Genomic DNA, 8,699 nt, shown 5'->3' with positions numbered 1-8,699 from the left:
TAGGGTATAGCTGTATATAGAACACAATATGGCTGCATGAATATGAGATTGGGACGACATGTTGCCACACAAGTGGCTGGCATAGATGTAAGTATTTACCATAACTCAATAACACGCTTCATACCGATGAAGTGTGATGGGATCATTCCACACGGCACACCTGATGAAGGGTTCAGAGCTCCAGTGAACAGCTACCAAATGTAAATGTAGCACTCAGAACCACCTCCAGGACTTTGATCTGCTGGATTAGTCATGGAGGAACCAGGAACAGGACTCACCTGGACATGCAGCTGCTTGTCAGCCCTTTGTTCCATTATATATGAGCTATATGATGTCTAAAGCTCCCGAATGGTTAATGCCACACTTTTGTCCAAACACTTGAATTAAAGCAGAAAGTCTGGACTTCACTCACATCTTGACTGTTTCATTTCAGCTTCAATCAGGAGGACTTCTCTGGCCTCCAGAGCTCAGCTCTGGTCCTCTGGTTCCAGCCTTGGTCCTCCACTCACTGTGATCCTTTGTTGTACCAGGTGTAGTTTTGGTGGCTACACATGTGTTCAGAAACTGTTCTGTTGTAGCAGCTGAGCTTTACTCCAATCCACTGTCACCACAAACACTTTCCCCTCTCTGTTCTTCTTCTTCCTCTGCCTCTTCTTCTTCTTCTGTGGTGTTTTCTGGCAGCTGACATCCACACAGTGACATTTCTGCCTCCTGTCTTCAGTCAGACTGTTTCTCTCACAGTCTGTAGAGCAGGGGTGGGCAATTATTTTTTTGCAAGGGCCACATAGACTTCCATTAGAAAAGCAAAGGGCCACAAAAACATACAAAAACATCTGAAGCTGAAGGTTTTTATTTCACTATGAAGTCAACACTGACCTCATATATCAGCCTGTTCTTGTTTTGTAAAATGACATTTTCTGGTAAAAATAGGTTAAAATAAATAATGTGATAACCACATAAATACATTAATAGCATAAATACTATAATCAGATATATGGAAACTAAAGGCAACTAACTGATTAATAAACAGCTTTTGATGTTATTATTCATATGTGACTATTGTCATATGACGCAACCGCTTTCCCCTTAAATCACCTATAATGTTTGCTGCGTTACCAGCTCTGTCTGTGCTGAGTTAGGGTGCGATGTTCCATTATCACGAACGTTGGTCGTCTTCTCTGTGAACATATCCGCGCTTATTGTGTACGTGTGTGTGAACGCGGACGGGAGGAGGAGAGAGTTGCGCGGAGTTGAATGAATGGAAAGATAGCGATATTATAAAGTCGCATTGGCGGAAAAAAGGCTCAGAATCAGTGTGTGGCGGAGGGAGTTGATGATGTGAACTGGTCTGTGTGTTTACTGCTCTCTCCTCTGTCCTCTGTGTGTGTCCAGGTCCACTGAGTGTTGCTGGTTGTATGTTGAACACACTCCCGCACAGTGCAGAGCAGCACAGATGATGTAAGATATTTTTACAGAAGAAAACCATTAGAGTTAAAACTAATTTTAAAAACACTCCCAAAGCTCTGAAGTTGGACAAGGTCTGAGCTTTTTAAGAGCAGATGACGATGTCGGCTGCAGCACCGGGTAACATCTGAATGCGCCGTGGCGTTTCTTCTCGCTTTACCGTACATTTCAGCATAGTCGCGCAGCATTTTTAAAGTGTACACAGCGCGACCGTGTCTCTACAAAAAGTAGATGGGATGAAGCAGTACACCAGCGTGGAAGAGACAAGGAGGGTTGGAAAGACGTTACCGGTAATGCCGTGCTGACAGCTGACTTTTGATGCCTTCTTTTTTTTTTATTGTGTGTACGAGTCCGCGGGCCGCATTGAAGACGCAAGCGGGCCGGATGTGGCCCGCGGGCCGTACTTTGCCCAGGTCTGGTCTAGAGTCTGATCTCACCGTTTATAGGAACTACACTGCAGTTTTGGGCGGATTGTCTTCAGTCGATTATTTGATGATTTGGCAGGTCTGGTTTTAGATCTGCAGATTGCACCCCCCCTACATTAGCACAGGCCACTGGTGCAGCTTTGACACCTACTGCTAGGAGGGTTTTTTTAATGCACTAAAATTGGAAAGCAGTTTTTGTGACTGGGGGACAGGACACAGAAAAGCAGGGCTCTCTGATAAGGTGGACCAATGTGACCACTAGTGTGACATGTGGCGCCCTCAGTGACACCATGAGCTTCTTTTGGGTGTCGCCTCTTTAACCGGGGTCAGATTTATTGTGGCAACGGCGCCCTTAGCAACGCGGCGGGTCCATGGAGACAAACAACAGTCCGAGTAGTGAGGGAATGCTGGGCTGCACGGTTAACAGACACGAAGAAGAAATCTGATTAAACTGCATGTTTGAGGACTTTTTATGGGCTCACTTCATACCGCTGCTGTGAGGTGAAGATGGGATGCCTAAGCTCGACGCACACGGCGGTTGAGCCGCTGGTAGCCGCGGAGGTGCAGGAGGTAGGCTCGGTGTGTGGAGACGTGTTACAGAGATTTACGTACTGTATCCTACCAATGATTTAGCTGCTGATTCTCATTCATTATTAACCAAAACTAGCAACTCTAAGTGAGAAACTTCTGCGAACTCATACAACCTATCAATAAAATCAGTCAATCAAATTACAGGATGGAACATAAATGTGAATAAATGGCCCTTAAAATGATCACATCATAGTGCTAATATTTATGTTTTAAAACATGTCACTAACAAAAGGATAAGTTGAATGAAACAATTTAATACTTAATAATCTTGGCCTTTGCCTGAGTATTGGCAGCTCTTGGGGATTTTAGCTTCATGATTGTATCTTTGTTTTATTGTATTTTACTGCAGTTTGTCTCTTTTATGTATTTTTAGTTTTGAGTTTATTTCATGTATTTTAATGTTAAGCACTTTGGTGGGCAATGCCCTTATAAATGTGATATATAAATAAACGGGCATTGACATAATAATAAACCTTAAAATGTTTGTAGACTAACCTGAATTAAAAAAACTACAAATGAATTTAGTGTTAGATTTAGTTAAATATAAATTATACCTGTCCTCTGAAATGAAAGCGTGACAGATTTTCTCTGGTTCTACATTTACACCAGCAAAAATTGGCAAAATTTACTTCAATCTCTTTGTAGTGTATCATTGTTGTTGCTGAGTTACTGTATTCATGACAATATGTCAACACAATGATGATGTCACCATGACAACGTCACGTCTGGGATTCAGGATGCTGTCAAATTGTGATAATGTGTGTGTGTGTGTGTGCTGCCAGGAGGAAACTAAAAGTAAACTCAGCGGTCGTAGGGACTCTGCTGTGTCGAAGGGCACTGCGGACAGCGGGGTGGTGATGGAGAACACAGAGATCCCCAACTTACCCGACACAGTGCCCAGTAACCTTCCTCCTCTAACATCAGTGAGCGTCACAGAAAGTGAGGGAAACAAAGAAACACAGCACAGTGAGGATGTGCTCCACACAGGCTGGAGAGAGAAAACATGTGTCTTAAAATGTGTTTATGTTCTGTCTGCTGCTCCAGGTCAGCTGCTGCAAAATGGCACAGAACAGAACCGTCCAAAGGCCAGAGAGATCCTGGAGGAACTGATGCAGCAGGGAATCATCATAGAAGGGCAGAGAGAGGCCGGCAGTGGCGCAGAAGAGGCCTACAGCATCATGGTGGGCACCTGGTTAGCATGCTTCATTCACAATATCAATGCTATGATAAAATATGTAACATTGTGTGTGTGTGTCAGCTGGATGACAGTGAAGGGTTCCGGCGAAGGTACCCTGCCAGACTTAAGTCTCTGAGGGGCAAAAAAGCTCCCTGCACCAGAGAACAGATTGATGAGAAGATGAGGCTCGCTGATGAGAGACGCAAGGTAGTGTGTGTGTGTGTGTGTGTGTGTGTGTGTGTACTAACCACCTTCTTCTAATGTCTTCTCTCTCACATGCTTGATATTTCAGTCAAAGGAAGATACGCTCAAAACACGTTTAAGAGCCAAGTCTGCACGTATTCGTGGCCCCGCTCCTGTCTGCACCACTGAGGAGGATGAAGATGCAACCATTACCCCTGTGGTGCCGCTGCAGTTACCTGTCAGTCCTGACAGACAGATGGTCAAAAAGCTGGTGAGGAAAGAGGGTGGGTGAGAGACGCTGGAGGTGACGACAGTGGCCTTCCTCCTGTCTGCATCACATAAACCCAATAGTGGATTGGGTTCATTCTCTGGAATGTTGAATTAAAATAAACGTTGTTCTCGGACCTGCAGGACTTTGTAGTCACTTCAGCTGGACACGCATCAGAAAGTCTCACCTACGCTTACTACGTGGCCGGTTTGTGGTGAAACGGCCACTTCATAGGACGTGAGCCAAACTCAAACATTTTGCACTGTGAAGACTCCTCTTTAAGATATATATTGTTTGCAGGTAAATAGACAGGATGTCATTAAGCATCAGCACTTTAATGGAGGTAACATTATTATATATATTTGCATTTAGGAGGGATCAGTCTGGCACTGAAAGTACTCCTGCACCGCGTGCTGCTGAGGAACAGGAGTACTTTCAGTAGCCAGACTGATCCCTCCTAAATGCACCACTGAGTGCCACTGGAGGTCATTCCTTTCTGTGGCCATCAAACTGTACAACTCCTCCCTCTGAGATCAGACAATCTAACGCACTGTCTTGTAGTTATACCCATATTGGATTTATAGTAGACAAGATTTTACCTGCACACAGTTTTAGTTGTATTATATATGACTATCAGTCTTCACTTGCCTGGATTTTACTTGAATGTTTATTAACGTTTGGAATTTCTAACCTGTTTTATTTTTATTTTACTCTTACTACTCCTGTTGGACTTGAGATGGCGCTGTTTCATTTCCCTGTAGATGACTACTAGGAAAAGTCTGAGTAACATGAGGAAGTGCCTTATGTGAAAAGACATTAAAAACTTATTTATGAATAAAGTTCCAGCTTTTCTTTAACTGTAAGTATGTACAGTGGCAGTGTGTGAAGATATATGTGCTACAAAAGGATGCTGAATATGAATGAAATGTGATAAATTAAGAGGGAAAGATTACTATTTTAGGGGATTATAACAACTCATATTACACACTGCTCAGAGACTGACCCACTAGTGTAACCTGATCTTTTAATATTTGTTTTAACTTACGCTTAAAAGTAACTTTAAGTTATACAAATATTGGGTAGAGTAACAGTATTTCCCTCTGAAATGTACGTGAACATAACAGAAAAATGGAGAAGTTCCTCTCCCTATATTGAACACACAGTGCATATTTGACCATTTATCTATGTCATCTATGGTCTTCAGGTTGGTTGTAGCCACACACACACACAAGTGGAAGCTGTCAGGAAGCTGCACCTGTCTGTGGAGCATCTGTCCTCTGAGCTGCTGCCTGTCTGTTGGACAGGATGGATCTCAGTAACAGTTCAATCATGAGAGACTCAGCGAACTGAATGAGAAATATTTATTAAGTACAAAGTTTGAATGTGCATCGGCGTCCTAGACCCCGTCGTGAAGACCACATCCGAAAAGGGGGGAAACGCAAGAAGAGAGGCCGCTGGATCAGAAGATGAAACGCACTTTTGACTACTTTTAATTTTTTCTTTATATTTCAGCTTAAAATGGTTCACCTTGCTTTGTTTAGTGTCATTCTTTCAGTACAACCCCACAAGTGTGACTATGGTGTATTTTTTCATTTGACATACTGTGTTAACACACTGGACCTAAAATCACACAAAAATATAAAATCCGAGTGGGAAAAAGTTAGATTTTTTACTGTGCAAACCACAAACATGTTTAACAAACCATTTTTATAACTTAGAATGCTTATGCAAATTGTAAATGTCAAAAAATATGTACAGATGTAGCAAAAAACAAAATTATTTACAACTATTTACCTTGAATACAGAAATGCCTTATGGCGTTTTTTGTACAGCTATTTACAAGTATTATATACAGTTCAGGTGGCACACACATTATTTGTGCCACTTGAAAAAGCAGTTCCTGTCCACCACAACACAGAGGGGCACATCACAGCCTGACACTTCCAGGGTGTGTCACTCCTCTCTTTGTCCACCCGGAGGCAAAGTCTGCATTTTAGCCTTCCTTTGGTGGCTTTTTGGCCAGGATCTGTATAAATATGCAAAAAAAACCTTTGATGTCAAGTGGGGGGCCACAAAATATCGGCTATTTGAGACCCCCCTCCGCAGCACAGCCGGCTCAAGGCACAGGGTGTGGTTGTCCTGTTCAGTTACCTGAAAAAGATGTAACGGGACCTTAACAGGACAATCCTGGGGCACCAGATTGCCGTAAAGGCTCGCAAGCAGCAGCAGCTGGTGAGCCGGGAGGCGCTCGGGACCTGCATCCGCCTGGCAGAGACAGGATTCCCTCACTGCTGGGTAATGCTAGACTCCACACACACAATCCCAGCTTCACATACTACACATACTTCATCAGTCTAATCCTATGAACTGAAACCATACTGTTACCCTTCACTCACCTCCAGCTGTGCCAGCTTCTCCCGAAGAGCCCGGCTTTTGGCCACCAGTCCCTGCAATTGGTGCAGGCCGTCCCCACTGGCACTGCACACAGCCGAGGGCTATATGGCCTGTGGCCAGACCATTGACCAGGGTGCACTCCTGTGTGTTCTGTATGTGGTGGGCCTTCATTAGGTGCCTGGAGACGTACCAGAAGGTCCCACCACATACAGGACATGTAAGCATCTGCTTAGGCTTTGTCATCTGAAAGAAAAAGGGGTTCAAGATTCATTCAGCATTAATATATCATATATCTCTGCTTCTACTTGATGCCTGTTGATGTCAAAGAAAAACTGGGAGAAAGGCTGCAATCTGAAATTAATGCAGCAATGCAGGTGGCCTAGATTGGATCATTTGACTTTTTCTGCTACAGAAAAGTTTTTCAGCTGTAATTTTACAGCTACAGATCCTGCAGAATCAAATCACTGAAGCTGTATAAAAGTACATGCATCAACACTGGTAATATGAGCTGTTTTGACCTGCACAGGGATCTATGCTAAGCTATTAGCATGAAGAAGAAACTAGCTTAACTTACAGTTGCTGGAGCTCTCTCAGAATGGTCTGCTCTCTCCCTCTGTCTGCAGCAGAATGAGCTGCTGCACTGTCTTTCCCTCCACCTGGCCCCTCCCTGTCCCCCGGCCAGATGTCCTGCCTGTCCCCTTGAGAGGGGGGCCTGTCTGCACTGTGGGACTCTCTGTCCTCTGGGTCCTACAGAGACCCTGTAGGGATCCAAACATGATTTCCAGCACTAACTCAGCAATCATGTGACACACCTCAGGCCTCCTTCCAATGAAGAAACATTCTCTTCTTCTAGGAATGTCAGGCTGATATTTGACTATGTTGTTCAACTCCCACCACTGAGTGACAAAATGTTTGTTCCAGCTCATTAGCCACTTGCTAAGCTAAGTAGCTAACTGAGTGGCCTAGAGACATGAAACTTTGCAAACATGTCCAGGGCTCAGAACATTAAGTTCTGAGCCAATTTTGGAGGTTTGGCCATTCTGTGTCTGAATGGCACAGGCTTGAATGTGGAAAAGCCAAACCTGATTACCGTATTTCCAGCAATTTCTCAGCAATACTTTGACACACAGGCACCAAATTCACAGGACTCAATCGCAGGAAGGCCTTATACATGTGTGCCAAGTTTGAAGGATTTTTTTAGGCCTGAATATCACCTAACTTGCTGCTGATGAGTCTGTGGTTGCCAGTGCCATTTTGTTTGCTGTTGTGTGCTGGGGCAGCAGACTGAAAGCAGTGGACACAAACAGACTCAATAAACTGATCAGAAGGACATGATGGTCTGCTGTGGGTCATGTCTTTGTTCTGCACATGTACAGCTAACATCTCCAGTGTTACACAAACACATCATGTGCTGCTTGACTTGTTCCATTCATGGTAGGAAAGCATGTGGAAGTCACACATGTCAAATCTGTGCTAGTCTCCCTTCATTCAGCCCATATGAAGACAAAGAGTCTGCAGGTCCAGGAAGTTATAATTAACTATCATTAAATAACAAGAACTTATGATGCAGCCAGCACATTTATACCATGAAGACCCCTTTAAAATAATAAACCTCAAAAACTGGTGTTTTCATCTGCCAAAAAGGGACTGTGGCCCCACAGTGAGTCCAGGGGCTTATTTCTGCCTCAAAAGGACTTGATTTCACTCTGGTCTGTGATATTTAACAGATTATTGTTTAATCCAGGAACACTTCAGACCGGTGCTGTAGGTGGACCTGACTTGCAGCCACCCTTTGAAATATCTTAGAAATAAAGGTGAGGTTGGAGATCACAGCAGTTCAGAAGCCTGTGTACTTAACCTGTTGCCAGAGACAGGTTGATCTGGCCACAGTGTGAAATCAGCCTGTCTAGTGTAGGGTGAAAGAATGATTCTGCAGTGTGTGTTCAGATATAGAGGAGTGTGCCCCTAACATGAAGTATTCATGTTTAAATGTGTTTATCACTTAATAATGTGATTTTCATAAGTGTTATGTGTTAGGAAGTTTTATAGAAAATCAAAGTAATTTGAGGATACTGAATGTATTAAGAAGTAATTTCATAGTGTGTCATATAACTTTGTTTTCTGCAGTTCAGGCTGTGGCAGATGAGATCAGTTGTTTTTCTGCTCTCTGGAGCTCCGCTTGGTACGAGATGGTCAT

This window comes from Parambassis ranga, unplaced genomic scaffold (assembly GCF_900634625.1).
Source record: "Parambassis ranga unplaced genomic scaffold, fParRan2.1 scaffold_63_arrow_ctg1, whole genome shotgun sequence".
Taxonomy (NCBI): domain Eukaryota; kingdom Metazoa; phylum Chordata; class Actinopteri; family Ambassidae; genus Parambassis; species Parambassis ranga.
Note: the sequence above shows the minus strand (reverse complement) of the source record.